Below are 18824 nucleotides of genomic sequence, written 5' to 3'. Positions count from 1 at the left end.
CGAAGATTTGAACCCAGATTTCCTGATTCTAGTGTGGATATGTTAGTCAGTGTGTTGCCCTGTCTCCAATGTTACCCAATCACATTAAGCCCCATTCATACTCTGTCCTCTTTGATGGTGGCCTAGCTCACATAACTATACTATGTATAAACACAAAGAGATTTAGCCAGAAGATGGTTGGAAACCAATGCCTACTCCCCTTAGTGAACATTTAACATACAAGGAAGGACAAAAATAAAATTTCCAATCTTCTTTCCACAATATTTAGCTACAAAATGGCCAAATATTCCTTTCAGCTCCAGAGTCTATAGTGTGCTTAGACAAACACTCATCACCTTAAGGTTATATGACTCTAAGTTGGCACCAAGGTAGCATGAACCTTCCATCTGTAACATAACTTTAGAATTCAGCTACTGTGTGAACAGTACAAAAGAACTCTGAAAACTTTCCAGCTGTCTTCGAATCAGCTCTACCCCATGACTAAATATGGGTCTATTACAGAAAATTTAACTAGAATCGATAATAGGGACTGACAGTGAAATACCAGTTAGGTTCAGTCTAGACGCTGGAAATATTCTAAGGCTTCGTGTTTGTTCTGGTTCATTAAAACTCAGACTCTCAGAGTGAAAAGTATCCTACCTATCACTTAGGCCAAGCCCTTTTCTCACAGTTGAACAAACCAAGGCCCCTGTGGTTAAAGATTTGCTCATATTTATACCACTAGTTAGTGGTAAACTCAAGCTTTATTCCCAGACCAAGGCCTCAACGCCAACTGCTATTTCCCATCTGGCTGGCTCTGAACCTTTCTTTCCAAACACTATTCTTTATGCATGTGCCTCCTCATCAGGGGAGATTTTGCTTAATAGCTGCAACTCCTCGAAGTGCTTTCATATGCATTATCTGATGCAAACCTCAACACTTAGATCTGTGAGGCTGACATTGGACCCTGCTACAAGGTTTTGTTCAGAGCCCTCCTGTTACCCATCAGCATGAGGCTCCTTCCATTATGTCACAGCAGACACTGAGAAGGGCAGCCAGGAAAAATGGGATGGGAAAAGGAAGGCAGGAGACATTCTCAGTCCCAGCCTATTCATCCTACAGGCTCAGGCTTTCACTATGGCCCTGACTTACCATGAGCGTTTTGAAAAACAACTTCAATGTTGCTTTACAAACTCCCTCCCTGCCATAACCCACCCCTCCCCCCCCCCAAAAAAAATAAAGCAAAGCAAAAAGTGTACTTTTTGGAATTTATCAGACTGCTAGGGTTCATGTTTTTCTTCCTTTCCAAGCTTTTAGTTTTAATTTCTAGAGACATTTTCAGACATCTTCCCAACTCCTAACGGCGTATACCGCATTAATTTCTTCAGCACTCCATGTGCTGTAAAACATACATAGAGTAATACATAATTGACTTTGGTTTTTACTACTTCAAGATTTTAGTAAATGACAACTTTTATCTACCAAACATTATATAATGAAACACACCCCAGAACTACCTACCCTAAACCATGGGTATTTTCAGTGGCATTAACTGTGTATGCAACATCAGTGCCCTGGTATTTCCAGTGTTCAACAAAAACTGACAGAGGTAATAATAATAATTAACAACTCTGATACATCGGTAAGCAAATGGCATTAAGTAAAGGTTCACAGGCTCACTAAATAGCTTTCTCTCTAACCAATTCATAAGGTAAACTCCTGATTAAGCTGAAACTACATCGCTCTTACAGTCAGGTGTGAACATACATTCCCAGTTATAAAATGCTGTGTTTTCTGGTTTGCAAACCCTTAAAAACACTCCAGGTGCAGTTGTATCAGTTTGCACCTGCAAACATTTGGGAAACACAAGCATACAACCTTCTGAAGTCAGAAGAATACATTTTCCCAAACACAGCTGTAACTTTGACTTTCAAAACCCAAATGTCTACAAATATTCTTAACTAAATAAAAACCCAATGCCTACCTAGAATTTTTTTTTTCAATTTGTCTTTTGCTTACATACAAAAAGTTTACATTACAGTATAAAAGCCCAGAATAAAATTAACTCCTCCTCCAATTTCGGTGTAGAACTTCTTCCAATTTTTTTTGTTCTTTTTCACCCTTTATCTTTCCAAAACTTTTCATTCCCTTAGAAATCACTTGGTCCTGGGGTGCATGGATGGCTCAGTTGCTTAAGTGTCCGACTTTAGCTCAGGTCGTGATCTCACGGTTCATGGGTTCAAGCCCCGGGTCGGGCTCTGTGCTGACAGCTCAGAGCCTTGGAGCCTGCTTCAGATTTTGTGTCTCCTTCTCTCTCTGCCCCTCCCCCCACTTATGCTCTCTCTTCCTCTCAAAAATAAACAAACATTAAAACAAAAATTAAAAAAAAAAATCACTTCGTCCTAACAGTAGTACAGAGGATCAGAACACAAGAAGCCTACCATTTGCAGTCCCCAAAGGCCTGGGGATCCACAAGGAGAGACCTCCCCAACACAGGACTAGCTCTAGCCATGACAAAAAGCAGGACCCTCCCTGAATGTTACCTGTGAAACTTTATACCAAATATAAGTAAACATATTCAGAACTCACTGACTCATCATTTTATGAACATTTCAAGGTGAATGACATTTTCTTTTGGAATACAAGCTATGACCCCTCCTCGTTTAGTAGGCCACAATGATCATTTCCCTAGAAAGAAAGAATAAGCCATGGATCTATTTATTCTCTAAGAGGAAATGTGTGAATTTTAATCACAGTGAAGAAAACATCTCCTGAAGGCATGTATATGATTGTATTTATCAGAATCATCTAAAACCTCAAGTATGTGTGCCCCAGGTATGACCTACATATTTAAGAAATAGTGCAACACACTTTTTTTCCTCCATTTTAATGCTCATAAAAATGAAATGCCTAGGGGCACCTGGGTGGCTCAGTGGGTTAAGCATCCAACATCTAACTCTTGATTTCGGCTCAGGTAATACTCTCACAATCATGAGGTTGAGGCCCATGTGGGGCTCTGCACTGACAGTGTGGAGCCTGCTTGGGAGTCTCTCTCCCTCTCTCTCTCTCTCTCTCTGCCCCTCCCTCTGCTTGCTTGTTCTCTCTCTCTCTAAAAAAAAAAAAAAAAAAAAAAAAAAAAAAAAAAAAAAAAAAAAAAAATGTCTAAGCAAAACCATGCTTTGAAGGTGGTCAATGGTAATTCTTTATGAGAAGCTGCATGGTGGGGGGGCAGGGGATATTTACCAGCCTTCACATTAAATCAATAGCTTTAGGGGTGCCTGGGTGGCTCAGACAGTTAAGCACAGACTTCGGCTCAGGTCATGATCTCACAGCTTGTGGGTTTCAGCCCCACGTGGGGCTCTGTGCTGACAGCTCAGAGCCTGGAGCCTGCTTCAGATTCTGTGTCTCCCTCTCTCTCTGCCCCTCCCCCACTCACACTGTCTGTCTGTCTGTCTCTCTCTCTCTCTCTCTCTCAAAAAATAAAATAAATATCAAAAAAATTTTTTTTGTTAATCAACAGCTTTAAAATTTATAGGAATAGTTTGGTAATAATGTAGGGGTCAGGGTACTGATCTCCCTTCTCCCATGCAATCAAATATCCACATAGAACTTTTGACTTTCCAAAACCTTTAACTACTAATAGCCTAGTATTGACCAGAAGTCTTACTGATAACAAACAGTTGATCAACAAATATTTTGTGTGTCATATGTATTATACAGTGTATTCTTAGAATAAAGTGAGCTAAAGTAAATGTTAGTAAGAAAATCATAAGGGAAATACCATACTGTATCTTAAAAAAAAAAAAAAAACCATGTGTAAGTGGAACTGCACAGTTGAAACTCATATTGTGCAAAGGTCAATTGTATAATTTATTCATGTTACAAAAGTGATAACTAACACATTACAGTCCTTGTAGAAGTTCCGGTAAACTCAAGGGAAAAAAACCTCTTTAAAGAAGATAAAAACCATCCATCATCCCACACACAGGAACATTTCTGTTAAAATTTTAATGACTATTCTTCAGAGTTTTTTTTTTCCATGTAACATTTGTCTCATTTTATTTTATTTTATTTTATTATTTTGGAGAGAGAAAGAACGTACAAATGGGGGAGAGAGGGAGAGAGGGAGAGAGGGAGAGAGGGAGAGAGGGAGAGAGGGAGAGAGGGAGAGAGGGAGGGACGGAGAGAGAGACAGAGAGAAAGAATCCCAGGCAGACTCCATGCCCAGAGTGGAACCAGATGCAAGGCCAATCCCACGATCCTGGGATAGTGATCTGAGCAGCAATCAAGAGTCGGATGCTCAACTGACTGAAACACCCAGGGGCTCCACATTTATCTCATTTTAAAGAAGTTAATATAAGATTGTAAAAATATATGGACCACAGTCTCCTAGAACTTGTAGTCCCACAGTTACACATGAGAGGTGGTGACCTCTGGCACAGACATCTGTTAGGAATAAGTTTTGGGCAAGATTCGATTTCTAAACACACTGGGATACAGTTAGATTTCACCTCCTAATTAGACGTTTCTAATTAGCAATTTAGAAATTATTCATGTGTAATTTTAGGAATATTCCAAGCAGCTCAATGTTTAGACCTTCACCTGCCAATTCAAATCTCTGTGGAAGTCACACATGCTGGCTACTAACACCATCTCCTTCAATATGCACTGCACAATTCATTTGAATAAGACTTAAATGTGATAAAAGCATACTCTTTACCTAGTTCTTGCACCTTCAAAGGTGAGGCTCAAAAGGTTAATGCTTATATTTCTGAATTACACATCCGTTTGGAACTTGCTAACTCTCAGTTATTATAGCTACGTTTGAAGTGCAAAGGAGAAGATCTGCCTCAATTGATCTCACTTCTCTTACCACCAGTTTTGACACAAATGCCTTAAGTGCATTCCTTTGATTGGAAAGAAAGAATAGGATAAAACAGCAACAGAACCACATACAGAGAACTGAACCTCTTCATGTGTATTTCTGTTGACATTCTAATAATCAAGTGCTTGTTACTTATATCCGCATAAAATGTTTAGTACTTGTCAAATCGGGTCGTGCAAGCTTATCTTTGTCACAAGATTATTCAAGAATCCAACACTGTCTGTCATCATTATACGTTTATTTACTCGGAGATGAGTGTATTATGTTTAAGATTTTTATGTAATTTAAATTCCAAATCATAAATGTAGAGGAGTCATCAATGAATACTATCACTAAAGGATAAAAGTCTACTGTGGAACAGGATTCTTAAATATTCTCAGGCTATCTCCTAATGGATCACCATTAATGACAAAGAGGAAAAAAAAAGCTATTTTTACAATTAAGAAATCTGGCAGTCATTACTTCTGGCACTTTTAAAATACAACCACAAATTCATGGACACTCTTCCATCTATGTCTCTTCCCCTTGAATCTGGGCAGGCTCCTGACCTTGCCAACCAACAGCATATGCATTAGTGATGCTAGAGGAATGCGGATACTAGATTATAAAAGGTCCTACCATGTCTGCCCTCATGGATAGAACACTCCCTTTGACTGCCATGCTGTGTAAGGAAGCCCAAGCTATGTGAAGAAGCTTGTGTAGGAGATTCTGCTCACTCGTCTCAGAAGAGCCTTGCCTCTGAGTCACCCTAACCCAGGCACCAGATGTAAGTACAAAGCCTCCAGATGATCCCAGCCCATAGCCATTCAAATGTCCCAGCTGGTTTGCTTAGAATAATCAAGATCATTTACCTCCCAAAAATACATAACCTGAATATAACCATGAAGAAAGATTAAAATTAAAGATCATTTTATAAAACAATTGGTCTAGACTTCCAGGGAAGATGGTGGAGTAGTAGGATCCTAAGTCCACCCCATCTCACAGACAACTCAACTCAAAAAGACCCACATGAGGGCAAATAAACCAGAAAATGACCCAAAGACTGGCAGAACAGACTTCACAGCTAAATGTAGAGAAGAAGCCACATTGAAAAGGGTAGGAAAGGCAGAGACACGGTCGGGAATCAAATGGACCCACAGGACTGTCCACAAGAGGAAGAGACATGATGGGCATGGAGAGGTTAGAGGACTAGACCCCACCACACAAGGTACCCCAGGCATGGGGAACACACACTGGGAAAAGGAATCCCTGTAACATTTGGCTTTGAAAGGGCCTGGCTTCACAAGTTCTTACAATTGGTGGGGCTTAGCATCTGGAACTTTAAAAATTGGTGGGCTCAGCTCTGGGAGCTGGAGGGTGAGGAAACTGAGTTCCCAGCCTTAGCACAACAAACAGCCCTGCTGTGATACAGCATAGAAGCAGCATTTTGAAGAACACCAGGCGTATACATGAAAGAAATGTATTTACTAATCTCAGAGCAAGTGCTGCAGAGGGAAGAGATCTTTGGGAGACATCTCCAAGAACAAAAGAGCTACTGGCATACCCTCCCTGCTTCCTAGTCCAGGTATACAAACACTTGCTGGAACCAGCACAGGGCCAACATTCTCCACCTAGCTTGCTAAAAGCACCTCTGCCCAGTGCACTTCTGTGGATACACTCCCCCACAACCCGGCTGGCCTCAGCAGGAATTTTCCCAAGCTGCTGCAGGCCTTCTCCCACTGTGCACCAATGTGGACCTTGCTGCCATTGCACACCCTGCCCCCATATCATCATGTAGCCCTGCCCCCTCCAATAAACCCTGGGCCAGAGCCCATCCAAAGTGGTGCCATATAAGCCTGGCACTGGGCAATCAGCCCTGACAGTGGCCAACACCACTCCAAAGCGACCCCTGCCCAGGGAGAGGGGAAGGTTACTACATACACTACTCTAACTGTGGCCTGAGTAGTGGGCTAGGGGCAGACATTACATCTAACTGCAGGATACGTCCACCAACAAAAGCTTCACAGGGGACAACTCAGGGAAGGTGCCCTGTAGTTTGGTGGTACTATATCTCTGGAAAGTGCATGGGCTGATTCAACTCAAGCCCAAGGCAGCCTCAGACTGACCCACTAACAACACAGGTACAAAACCCTGTCCACAACGGGGATGACTGTATTGAACAAAGGCAAATCAGCCACAATAGTAGGTCACAAACAACACACATAGGATGCACTCATGAAGCACCAGGTCCTGGTGAATAGCAGACATTGCATTTCAGGGCACTACAGGACCTCTCATTCATAGGCCATTACTTTCAACAACAGTAGACATAGCTGACTTGACTAAATACACACAGAGAATTAGACAAAATGAGGACACAAAGGAATATGTTCCAAGTGAAAGAACAGGAAAATCACAGCAAGAGACCTAAGGAAAATGGAGACCTAAGGAAAATGTCCAATAGAGAATTTAAAGTAATAGCAATAAATATACTCACTGGACTTGAGAAAAGAGTAGAAGACTTCAGTGAAACCCTCAACAAAGAGACAAACATAAAACAACCAATCAGAGATGAAGAACTCGATAACTGAAATTAAAAAATACAGTATAGGGAATAAATAGTAGACTAGAGGAAGCAGAAGAACAGATCAGCGACCTGGAGGACAGAGTGATGGAAAGCAATCCACCTAACAGGAGAGAGGAAAAATAATAATAAAAAATGAAAATAGACTAAGGGAACTCAGTGACAACATCAAGGTTAATAGCATTCATATAATAGGGACCCTGGAAAGAGAAGAAAGTAAAGGGGGACAGAAAACTTATTTGAAGAAATAATAGTTGAAAAATTCCCAAATCTGGTGAAGGAAACAGAAATCCAGATCCAGGAGGCACAGAGAGCCCCCCAACAAAATCAACCCAAGGAGGTTGACACCAAGACACACAGTAATTAAAATGGCAAAAAGTGCTGATAAAGAGAGAATTTTTAAAGCAGCAAGAGAAAAGAAACAGTTACATACAAGGGAAAGCCAATAAGGCTATCAGCTGATTTTTCGGCAGGAACTCTTCAGGTCAGAAGGGAGTACCATAATATATTCAAAGTGCTAAAAGGAAAAAAACTTGCAACCAAGAATTCTGTATCCAGAAAGGCTATCATTCAGAATAGAAGGATAGAGAGTTTCCCAGGCAAAAAAAATTTAAAGGAATTTATGACCACTAAACAAGCCCTAAAAGAAATGTTCAAGGAGACTCTTTGGGTAGAAAGGAAACACCCTAAGTAGGAGTGTGAAAAGTAGGATGCACAAAGCAGTAAAATTAAATATATCCACAAAAATTCATTCAAGGGATTCACATAATAAAAGGATGTAAAGTATGACACCATATACCTAAAACATGGCGGGGGAAGAAGAGTGAAGAATGGGTTCAAACTTAAGCAACCATGAATGCTTATATGCACAAGATAGAATGCTTAATATAGAATATAGAATGCTTAATATACAATGCTATATGCACAAGATGTTATATGCAAACCTAATCAAAACCACAAATAAAAAACCAGTAATAGATACACAAGCACTAAAGACAAAGGAATCCAAATGTATCACTAAAGAAAATCAACAAACCATGAAAGAGTGCAAGAGAACAAAGTAACAGAGAAGAACAATAAAAACAACCATTGAGCAAGTGACAAAATGGCTACAAATACCTATCAATAATTACTTTGAATGTAAATGGACTAAATGTTCTAATCAAAAGACATAGAGTGATAGAATAAACAAAAAAGCAAGACCCATCTATATACTGCCTACAACAGACTCATTTCAGACCTAACAACACAGGCAGATTGAAAGTGAAGGGATGGAAAAGCATTCATCATGCAAATGGAGGTGGAAAAGAATGCTAAGATAGCAATACTTACATTGGACAAAATAGCCTTTAAAACAAATACTGTAACAAGGGACAAAAAAGGACACTATATAACATAAAGGGAACAATCCAACAAGATGTAACAATTGTAAATATTTATGCACTCAAAATGGGAGCACCCAAGTTTATAAAGCAGCTAATAACAAAGATAAAGGAAATAATAAATAGTAATACAATAGTAGTAGGGACTTTACACCTCATTTACATGAATGGATAGATAGACCAGACAGAAAATCAACAAGGAAACAGTATCTTTGAACAACACATTGGACCCCATGTATCTAACAGATATATTCAGAATATTCAGTCCTAAAGTAGCAGAATACACATTCTTTTCAAATGCACATGGACCATTCTACAGATCAGATCACATATTAGGCCACAAAACAAATATCAACAAAGTCACAAAGACTGAACTTAGACTATGCATCTTTTCTGATCACAATGCTATGAAACTAGAAATAAACCACAAGAAAAAATTTAGAAAAAAAAAAAAAACACATGGAGGTTAAATAACATGCTACTAAACAATGAGTAAGTCAACCAAGAAATCAAAGAGGGAATCAAATAATACATGGAGACAAATGAAAATGAAAACACAACACTCCAACATCTTTGGAATACAGCAAAAGCTGTTAAAGAGGGAGGTTTGTAGCAATACAGGCCTACCTCAAGAAGCAAGAAAAATCTCAAACAACCTAATCTTACACTTAAAGGAACTAGAAAAAGAATAACAAACAAAACCGCAAACCAACAGTAGGAAGGAAGTAATAAAGACTAGAGCAAAAATAAACAAAATAAAAACTAAAAAAAAAAAAAAAAAAAAAAAAATAGAACAGATCAATGAAACCAGAAGCTGGTTCTTTGAAAAGATCAACACAACTGATAAACCTTTCGCTAGATTCATAAAAAGAAACAGAGAGAGAGAATTCAAATAAACAAAATCAGAAATGAAAGAGGAGAAATAAAAACCTGACACTCAGAAATACAAAGGATTATAAAAGAATATTATGAAAAATTATATGCCAACAAATTGAACAACCTAGAAGAAGTGGACAAATTCCTAGAAACATATAGCATCCCAAAACTAAATCAGGAAGAAGAAAATTTGAACAGACTGAATACAAATTACCAGAAATGAAACTGAATCAGTAATCAAAAAACTTCCAACAAGGGGCACCTGGGTGGCTCAGTCAGCTAAGGGTCTGACTCTTGATTTTAGCTCAGGTCATGACCTCACAGTTCATGAGTTCAAGCCCCACATCAGGCTCTGTACTGACAGCACATAGCCTGCGTGGATTCTCTCTCTCTCTGCCCCTCCCTCCCCTGCTTGTGAGCATTCTCTCAAAAATAAGTAAATAAACAGTAAAAAACAAAACAAAACAAAACTTCCAACAAATAAAAGTCCAGAACCAGATACCTTCACAGGTGAATGCCATCAAACATTTAAATAAAAGTTAATGCCTACTGTTCTCAAATTATTCCAAAAAATAGAAGGAGGAAATCTTCCAAATTCTTTCTATGAGGCCAGCATTACCATGATCCTAAAACCAGATAAAGACACTACCAAAAAAAGAGAACTACAGACCAATATCTCTGATGAACACAGATGCAAAAATCCTCAACAAAATATTAGTAAACCAAATCCAACAATACATTTTTAAAAATCATTCACACACACATACACACACATACACACAATCAATCACCACGATCAAGTGGGATTTATATCTAGGATGCAAGTGTACTTCAATATTCACAAATCAATCCACATAATACATCAACAAGATAAAGGATAAAAACCATAGCATCATTTCCATACATGCAGAAAAAGCATTTGGCAAAGGACAACATCCATTCATGATAAAATCCTTTACAAAAAAAAATTGGTTTAGAGGGAACATACCTCAGAATAAAGGCCACATATGAAAAACCCACCGCTAACATCATCCTCAATGGTGAAAAACTGAGAGCTTTTCCCCTAAGACTGGGAACAAGACAAGGATGTCCACCCCTACTATTTTTATTCAAGATAGCACTGGAAATTCTAGCCACACCAACCAGACAACAAAAAGAAATAACAGGCATCCAAATTAGTAAGAAAGGATGAAAATTTTCACTACTTGCAAATGATATACTATATATAGAAAACCCAAAAGACTCCACCAAAAAACTACTATAACTGATAAATGAATTCAGTAAAGTCACAGGATACCAAATCAATACACAGAAATCCATCCACTGCATTTTTATACACTAATAATGAAGCACCAAAAGGAGAAATTAGGAAAACAATCTCATTTAGAATTACACCAAAAATTATAAAATACTTAGGGATAAAACCCAACCAAGGAGGTGAAAGACCTGCACTCTGAAAACTACAAAACAGTGATGAAAGAAACTGAAGACAACACAAATGGAAAAAATATCCATGTTTGTGGATTGAAAGAACAAATATTTTTTAAACGTCTGTATTATCCAAAGCAATTTACACATTTAATGCAATCTGTATCAAAATATCAACAGCATTTTTCACAGAACTAGAATAATCCTGAAATTTGTATGGAACCCAAAAAAGACTCCAAATAGCCAAAGCAATCTTGAAAAGGGAGAACAAAACTGGAAGTGTGGCAATCCCAGATATCAAGATATACTACAGAGCTGTAGTCATCAAAACATTATGGTACTGCCACAAACCTAGGCACATAGATCAATGGAACAGAGAGCCCAGAAATACTCACATGATTACAGAGACAATTAATCTTCAACAAAAGAGGCAATATGCAATGGGAAAAAGGCTTTTCAACACATAGTGTTGGGAAAACTGGACAATTACATGCAAAAGAATGAAACTGGACCACTTTCTTATACCATACACAGAAACAAACTCAAAATAAAGATCTAAATGTGAGACATGAAAACATAAAAATCCTAGAAGGGAGCACAGGCAGTAATTTCTCTGACACTGGCAATAGCATTATTTTTCTAAATATGTATCCTGGTAGGAATGCAAACTGGTGCAGCCACTGTGGAAAACAGTAAGAAGGTTTATAAAAAAGCTAAAAATAGAGCTACCATATGATCCAGTAATCCCATTACTGGGGTATTTGCCCAAAGAATACAAAAACACTAATTTGAAAAAATTTATGCACCCCTATGTTGACTGCAGCATTATATATAGCAGCCAAATTACAGTAGCAGCCCAAGTGTCCATCAGTAGATGAATGAATAAAGAGGTGGTATACACATACAAAATGGAGTATTATTCAGCCATAAAAAAGAACATGGATGGATCTAGAGGGTTTAATGCTAAGTGAAATAAGTCAGAGAAAGACAAATACTATAGGATTTCACTCGTATGTGGAATTTAAGCAACAAATGAACAACAACAACAACAACAACAAAATAGAGACAAACCAAAAAACAGACTCTGAACTATAGACAGAACTAACTAATGGTTACCAGAGGGCAGGTGGTTGGCAGATAAGTAAAATAGGTGACAGGGATTAAAGAATACACTTACCATGATGAATTCTGACTAATATGTAGAAATGCTGTATTGCTATATTGTACACCAAAACTAAGAGAACACTGTATGTTAACTATATAGAATTAAAATTTTAAAATCAAAACAAAACAACTGGTCTATACTCTTCAAAAGTACTAGTATCATGAAAGACAGAGACTGAGGAAATATTCTAAATTAAAGGAAACTAAGGAGACATGCCAATTATTAAACACAATTCAATACACTGGACTGGATCCTGCATGGAAAAAATATTTCCACAAAAGGTATCCTGGGGGCACCTAGCTGGCTCGGTTGGTAAAGCATGTGACTTTTGATCTCAGGATCATGAGTTCAAGCCCCATGCTGGACCCAGAGATTACTTAAAACCAAACAAAAAAAAGCTATCATGTAATAACTAATTAAGTATGAATATGGATTGCTCAGTCCAGTGCTTCTCAAATATTCATACACATACAAATCAGGGGTCTTGTTAAATACAGATTCTGGGCAGCTGACACTGTCTTCTTCGCAAGGCTCTTAACAGCCATTTCTCTTTGGGCACAATGGCAACTCATAAGGAAAAACTGATTGCACCAGTCGCAGAAGAAGAGGCAACCATCCCAAACAATAAGATCACTCAAGTGGGTGTTGGACAAGTTGGTATGGCATGTGTCATCAGCATTCTAGGAAAGTCTCTGGCTGGTGAACTTGCCCTTGTGGATGTTTTGGAAGATAAATGCAAAGGACAAACGAAGGGTCTGCAACATGGGAGCTGATTTCTTGAGACACCTAAAATTGTGGCAGATAAAGATTACTCTGTGACAGCCAATTCTAAGGTTGTGGTGGTAACTGCAGGAGTCCGCCAGAAGGAGGGGCAGAGCCAGCTCAACCTGGTGCAGAGGAATGTTAATGTCTTCAAATTCATTATTCCTCAGTTAGTCAAGTGCAGGCCTGATTGTATCATAATTGTGGTCTCCAACCCAGTGAATATTCTTACACGTTACCTGGAAGTTAAGTGGACTGCCCAAGTGCTGTGTGATTGGAAGTGGGTATAATCTGGATTCTGCCAGATTTCACTATCTTATGGCTAAAAAACTTGGCGCTCATCCCAGCAACTGCCATGGATGGATTTTGGGAGAACATGGTAACTCAAGTGTGGCTGTGTGGAGGGAGTGAATGTCGCAGATGTTTCTCTCCAGGAACTGAATCCAGAAATGGGAATAGCCAATGACAGTGAAAACTGGAAGGAAGTGCATAAGATGGTGGCTGAAAGTGCCTACAAAGTCATCAAGCTAAAAGGATATACCAACTGGGCTGCAGGACTAAGTGTGGCTGATCTTATTGAATCCATGTTGAAAAATCCATCCAGGATTCATCCAGTGTCAATGGTGAAGGGACTGTATGGCACTGAGAATGAAGTCTTCCTGAGCCTTCCATGCATCCTGAACACTCAGGGATTAACCAGTGTTATCAACCAGAAGGTGGAGGATGATGAGGCTGCTCAGCTCAAGAAAAGTGCAGATACTTTGTGGGACATCCAGAAAGACCTAAAAGACCTGTGACTTCTGGATTCTAAAAATTTTAAACTACAACATGATGTACGGTGAGCCTTTAGTTTTTTCATCCATATATAGGGATCACAGTTTGCTTTTATCCTCCTAAATATGTGAATCTGGGCTCACAGAATCGAAGCCCATGCTTTGTTTGGTGTTTGCAATATGAACCCTTGAGCAAATAAAATTAATTATCATAGTGTGCTTCTAAATAAATAAAACATTAAATAAATAAGTGCATATTCTGATTCAGCAGGCCTGGAGTAGGGCCCCAAATTCTCATTTCTAACAAATTCCCAGCTAGTGTCAATGTGTTGGACTGTGGGTCACCCTTAGTGTCACAATACATTAAATAACAATACAGTGTCAGTTTCAAACTTCCTGAATTTTTCCTTGTTTTTGGAAGACACATACTGAAGTTTTTAGAAATGAAAGGGGTCATAAAGAAATCAAACTTCATCTCAAATGGTTCAACAGCAATAATAATAATAATAATAATAATGTAATTACACTGTATGGGGACAGGAAATACAAATGTTTATTGCATCATGTTGCAACCTTTCTGTGGATCTGAAATTTTTCAAAAGAAAGGCTATTATGTAAATTAATATCAATAACCCTACAAAGTTGCTATTTTTATTTCAATGATATAGATGAGGAAACAGAGATGCCTAAAGAGATTAAATAACTTGTGTACAATCATATTACTAGTAAAGGGCCACAAGGTCATAAAGTTAAGTGATAATGTTCCTTGCTATTAAATATAACATGACCTTGGGAAAGCAACACCATTATAGGCCTGTTTCCTGATCCAGCTAAATGCGGTCTGGTTGCACCAGACCACATGATGTCTAGCATCTCAAACACCATCACTCCCATAAGTCAATGCACCCTTCAATCACTAATATCCTCCTACACTTCATCTGGGCAGGTCTTTATCTCCCTCTACCTTCATGGTAGAATGAAAGAGCAAAGGGAAATGTATCTAAAAAACATATCCATGTGACCAATACCAAATCGCAGACATCTATGACATTTTGAATTGGTTAACCATATGAAATAGAATTTCAAAAATTTTAAAAAGTTCAGGAGGTGAGCCACACATTCTCTCCAAGGAATAGCACTGTCCCTTATCTGAATACCAGACTTAGGTGTCATGAAAGGAGACTTCAAAATATTCCACATAAAGTAATGTATGCTTCCATCATTTGAGGTCCTGAAAGGAAAGCCTTCTCACAAGGCCAAAGATATTTTCAAAAATTTAATCTTAACTCCACAACAAAACAAAAACATACTATCCATGAATGAAGCAAAGGAACTGAAGCAGAGGAAATCCTTCTGACAAATGGAGATCCCAAAGTGCACTCAGATTCACTACTAAAGGAATGGTGATCACTTGGAGAAGCAGACAAGGGATAACTAGAAATTACCACAGGTTAACTAGGAACCTGCCAATTAATCTCTATTCAGGTTGGGAAACATAAACACTCTGTATATTTAGATTCTAACAAGGTCTTTAAAACTGTCACTCGATATAATATCCTTGCATATACAATGAAGAAATGTCGCCTAGTCAGAAGTTCTTAAAATTCATCATCTCAGGATCTCTTTATACTACAAAAATTACTAGGATCCCAAAGAACTTTTATGTCTATTGACATTATTAGTATTAGAAATAAAAAATAAAATTTATGAGAAATTTTAGGGGCACCTGGGTGGCTCAGTTGGTTAAGTGTCCAACCTCAGCTCAGGTCATGATCTCACAGTTCATGGATTCCACATTGGAATCTGTGCTAACAGCTCAGAGCCTGGAGCCTGCTTCAGATTCTGTTGTCTCCCTCTCTCGCTGCCCCTCCCCCACTCATTCTCATTTTTTCTCTGTCTCTCAAAACTAAACATTAAAAAAATTCTTTTAATTTTTACATGCATTATTAGTTGATTAAAATAATATGCCAATTACATATTAACATGTTTTATGAAAAAATAACGTTTCTAATAGAAAATAATTTAGTAAGAGAAATTGTATTGTTTTCCATTTGGAAAATCTTTTTTAAAGTTTATTTCTTTATTTAGAGAGAGAGAGGGAGAGAGAATCCTAAACAGTCTCCATGCTGTCAGCACAGAGCCAGACAAACTGTGAACTCACGAACCGTGACATCATGACCTGAGCCAAAATCAAGAGTCAGATGCTTAACTGACTGAGCCACCCACATGCCCCAAAACTCTCTTTAATGTCAGATGTAAAAAAAAAAGGCAGCTAGATTCTCATATCTGCTATTGCATTCAATCTGTTTCCGTATTAGATGTCACGTCACCTCTGGAAAACTCCACTCTACTCCACTCCACTCTGTAAAAGAATGAGTGGAAAAGGCAATCATCATAAAAAGAGCTCTGACCTCAGAGACCCCAAAAAGGGCCTCAGGGGACCCCCGGTTGACCCTTTGAGAATCACTGTCTTACGTGTTAATGTAATAAGTCTGATTAGCAAAATTAAAAATATCATATTCACCAGACACTGTTTCTGACAACCACATTAATCTGGACAAGGACTTCTCAACCTCAGCACCCTTGACATTTTGGGTCTGATTCTTGTTGGAGGCACCATCCTATGCATGGTTAGCAGTACCTCTGGCCTCTACCCGGTAGATACCCATACCAACCCCACTCAGTTCTAACAATCAAAAATGTTTCCACACATCGCCAAATGTCCCCTGGGAGTTGAGATCCACCACTATAAATCTAGAGAAATACTTCTAGTGTTATGCCTCAGAGCTCTAACTCAGTATATGTTGTCTTCATACAGGACACAAAACTGGAGAGATACTGAACAATTTCCTGTGCAAGAAGTATGCCCAGGCATTTTTCAGCAGGTTGGAAACAAACAGACCAGCAATACAGGATTCAAAAGAAAAAACTATCTGGGAAGTTCTTGAACCTGTATAAAAAGCAGCCACACAAGTATAGTATGAGAACATATGCCTCAGCCACAGTGGTGAGTAAAGTCAATGTGTACAGGAAGGCCAGAGTGAGGACACACACGTCATGACTGGCAAACTGAGAACATCTCAAGTAGAATTAACACATCCTACACCTAGAACGAGGAAGATGTCGATCCCAACTGCACGCCTTACTGACCAGACCACATTAGGGCAACTCAACTCAATTCTGACAATATCCAGCCAGAGATGGCATCAGATCCCACAGGTTAAGGGCTTAGTCCCACAAGACTGTCCCTCAACCCTCTCATCCCCACCCCCCTCTGCTTCAGATACCAACTGTAAGACCAGATTGTTACATGGGCTTCTGACTGGCTATAAATCAGAGGTTCTCATGACCCACTCCTTGGATTCAATTTATTTGCTAGAGCAGTTCACAGAACTCAGTAAACCGGTTTAATCACTAGATAACTGGTTTATTACAAAGGATATTAAAGGATATAAATCAACATCCAGATGAAGAGACACATAGGGTGAGGTGCCACATGAAGAAAGTTTCTGTCCTCATAGAGTCTGGGATCCAGCACCATGGAATGTGGGAACCCTTCTGGTTCCCCAAACTGGAAGCACTTGGAAACCCTCTGCTTTGGGGTTCATTATGAAGACTTCATTACACAGGCACCACTGATTAAATCACCAGCCACCAGCAACTGATTTGACCTCCAGCCTCTCATCTGCCAGCCAAACCAGGGGTAGGACTGAAAGTTTCAATCCTCTATTCACTGTTGGTTCTCTGGCAACCAGCCCCCCATCCTTACGTACTTTTCAAAAGGCACCTTGGTTACATAAATCCAGTCCTAGTAGAGAAAGCTTTTCATGAATAACAAGACATCCCTTTCACCTGAAGCAATTCAGGAACTGAAGACAAGAGATCAAATATCACAAAGATGCTCCCATTGCTCTTCTGGCTCAGGAAATTCCAAGGGTTCTGGGAACTGGGAGCCAGGAACTGTGGATGAAGACTAAATATGTATTTCTTAGTATAAACCACAGCACAATGTGACCAGGAAAGTGGGAAATTCAAAGCAAAGTCATGCAACTTGCCAATTATCCAATTCTAAAAAACCATCATGTGAAAGAGATATTCACCTTGTACTGGGCCCAGAGATGAAAACCAGGGCTAATGGGTTAAGAATGTAAGAAGGCATATGTCAACTGAATATAAGGGGGAAAAACCTCTGAACTGTGTGAAGTTACACAACTCTTGGGCAGTTAATTTGGGAGAGAATGAGTTCCACGTCACCAAAGTTTTACAAGGTAAGACTAGGAGCATTCCAAAAGAGGCTCCGACACTACATGCAGGGCTTGAATAGTTAACCCATGAATCTATGAATAAGAAAATATATGCCCATCCCCCAAAGCCTGTCTCACTCACCAAGCTATGTGAGCCAAGTGACTGACTCCACAATACAGAAACAAGCTCTGTCAAACTGACCTGTCACCCTTCCCTGCAGGACAGAGTAACCTCTCCCCAACCCCTGATAAATACACAGTGTACCATGCTGAGACATGAGCTCCCTTAGTTTCTGCTTCAAGTCAGGCATACTGTGGGTTCTGATTATACCCAAGATGCACGGTTAACATGACAAAGGGGTGGCCCTGACTATTTAGGGAGTAATCTCCTTTTACCATCCCCTTTATTCTGGTTTTCCCTTTCCAAAGGAAGAATGTGTCAGATATTAATAAATACGTGACAAAAATTTGTGAACTGTTACCATTTCATAAATACACTCATTGCAAATAAAGTCATCCTTCTTTGACCCCTGAAACGGTGATCTTACAGTTCCACGGACATGGATAGAGATGTTTGCTGAAGAGCATGATGATTGGCCCCCTTGAAGTTTCCTAAGAACCACAGCACACCAATAGGTATTTTAACCTTATTTTCCTATTTCCTAGTATGCAAAAATACGTCAACAAAACAGAATGAAAAAACTAGATAGGTACTATAGCAGTAATACTGAATACTGCTCCAAAAGAGGCCAGAGTCCCAGGGATAA

The 18824-nt window shown here is 39.0% G+C and overlaps 1 protein-coding gene and 1 pseudogene across 3 annotated transcripts in view; one reads left to right on the top strand and one right to left on the bottom strand.

The window, feature by feature from the left end:
- Positions 1 to 18824, bottom strand: part of ARHGAP10 (Rho GTPase activating protein 10) — a 322588-nt gene that overhangs the window by 59386 nt on the left and 244378 nt on the right. The window lies entirely within an intron of this gene.
- Positions 10835 to 14603, top strand: LOC125923739 (L-lactate dehydrogenase B chain-like; annotated as a pseudogene).

The sequence above is a fragment of the Panthera uncia genome, chromosome B1 (genome assembly GCF_023721935.1).
Source record: "Panthera uncia isolate 11264 chromosome B1, Puncia_PCG_1.0, whole genome shotgun sequence".
In the NCBI taxonomy this organism is placed as follows: domain Eukaryota; kingdom Metazoa; phylum Chordata; class Mammalia; order Carnivora; family Felidae; genus Panthera; species Panthera uncia.
The sequence above is the reverse complement of the archived record's forward strand: the minus strand, read 5'-3'. Positions and strand labels throughout refer to the sequence as shown.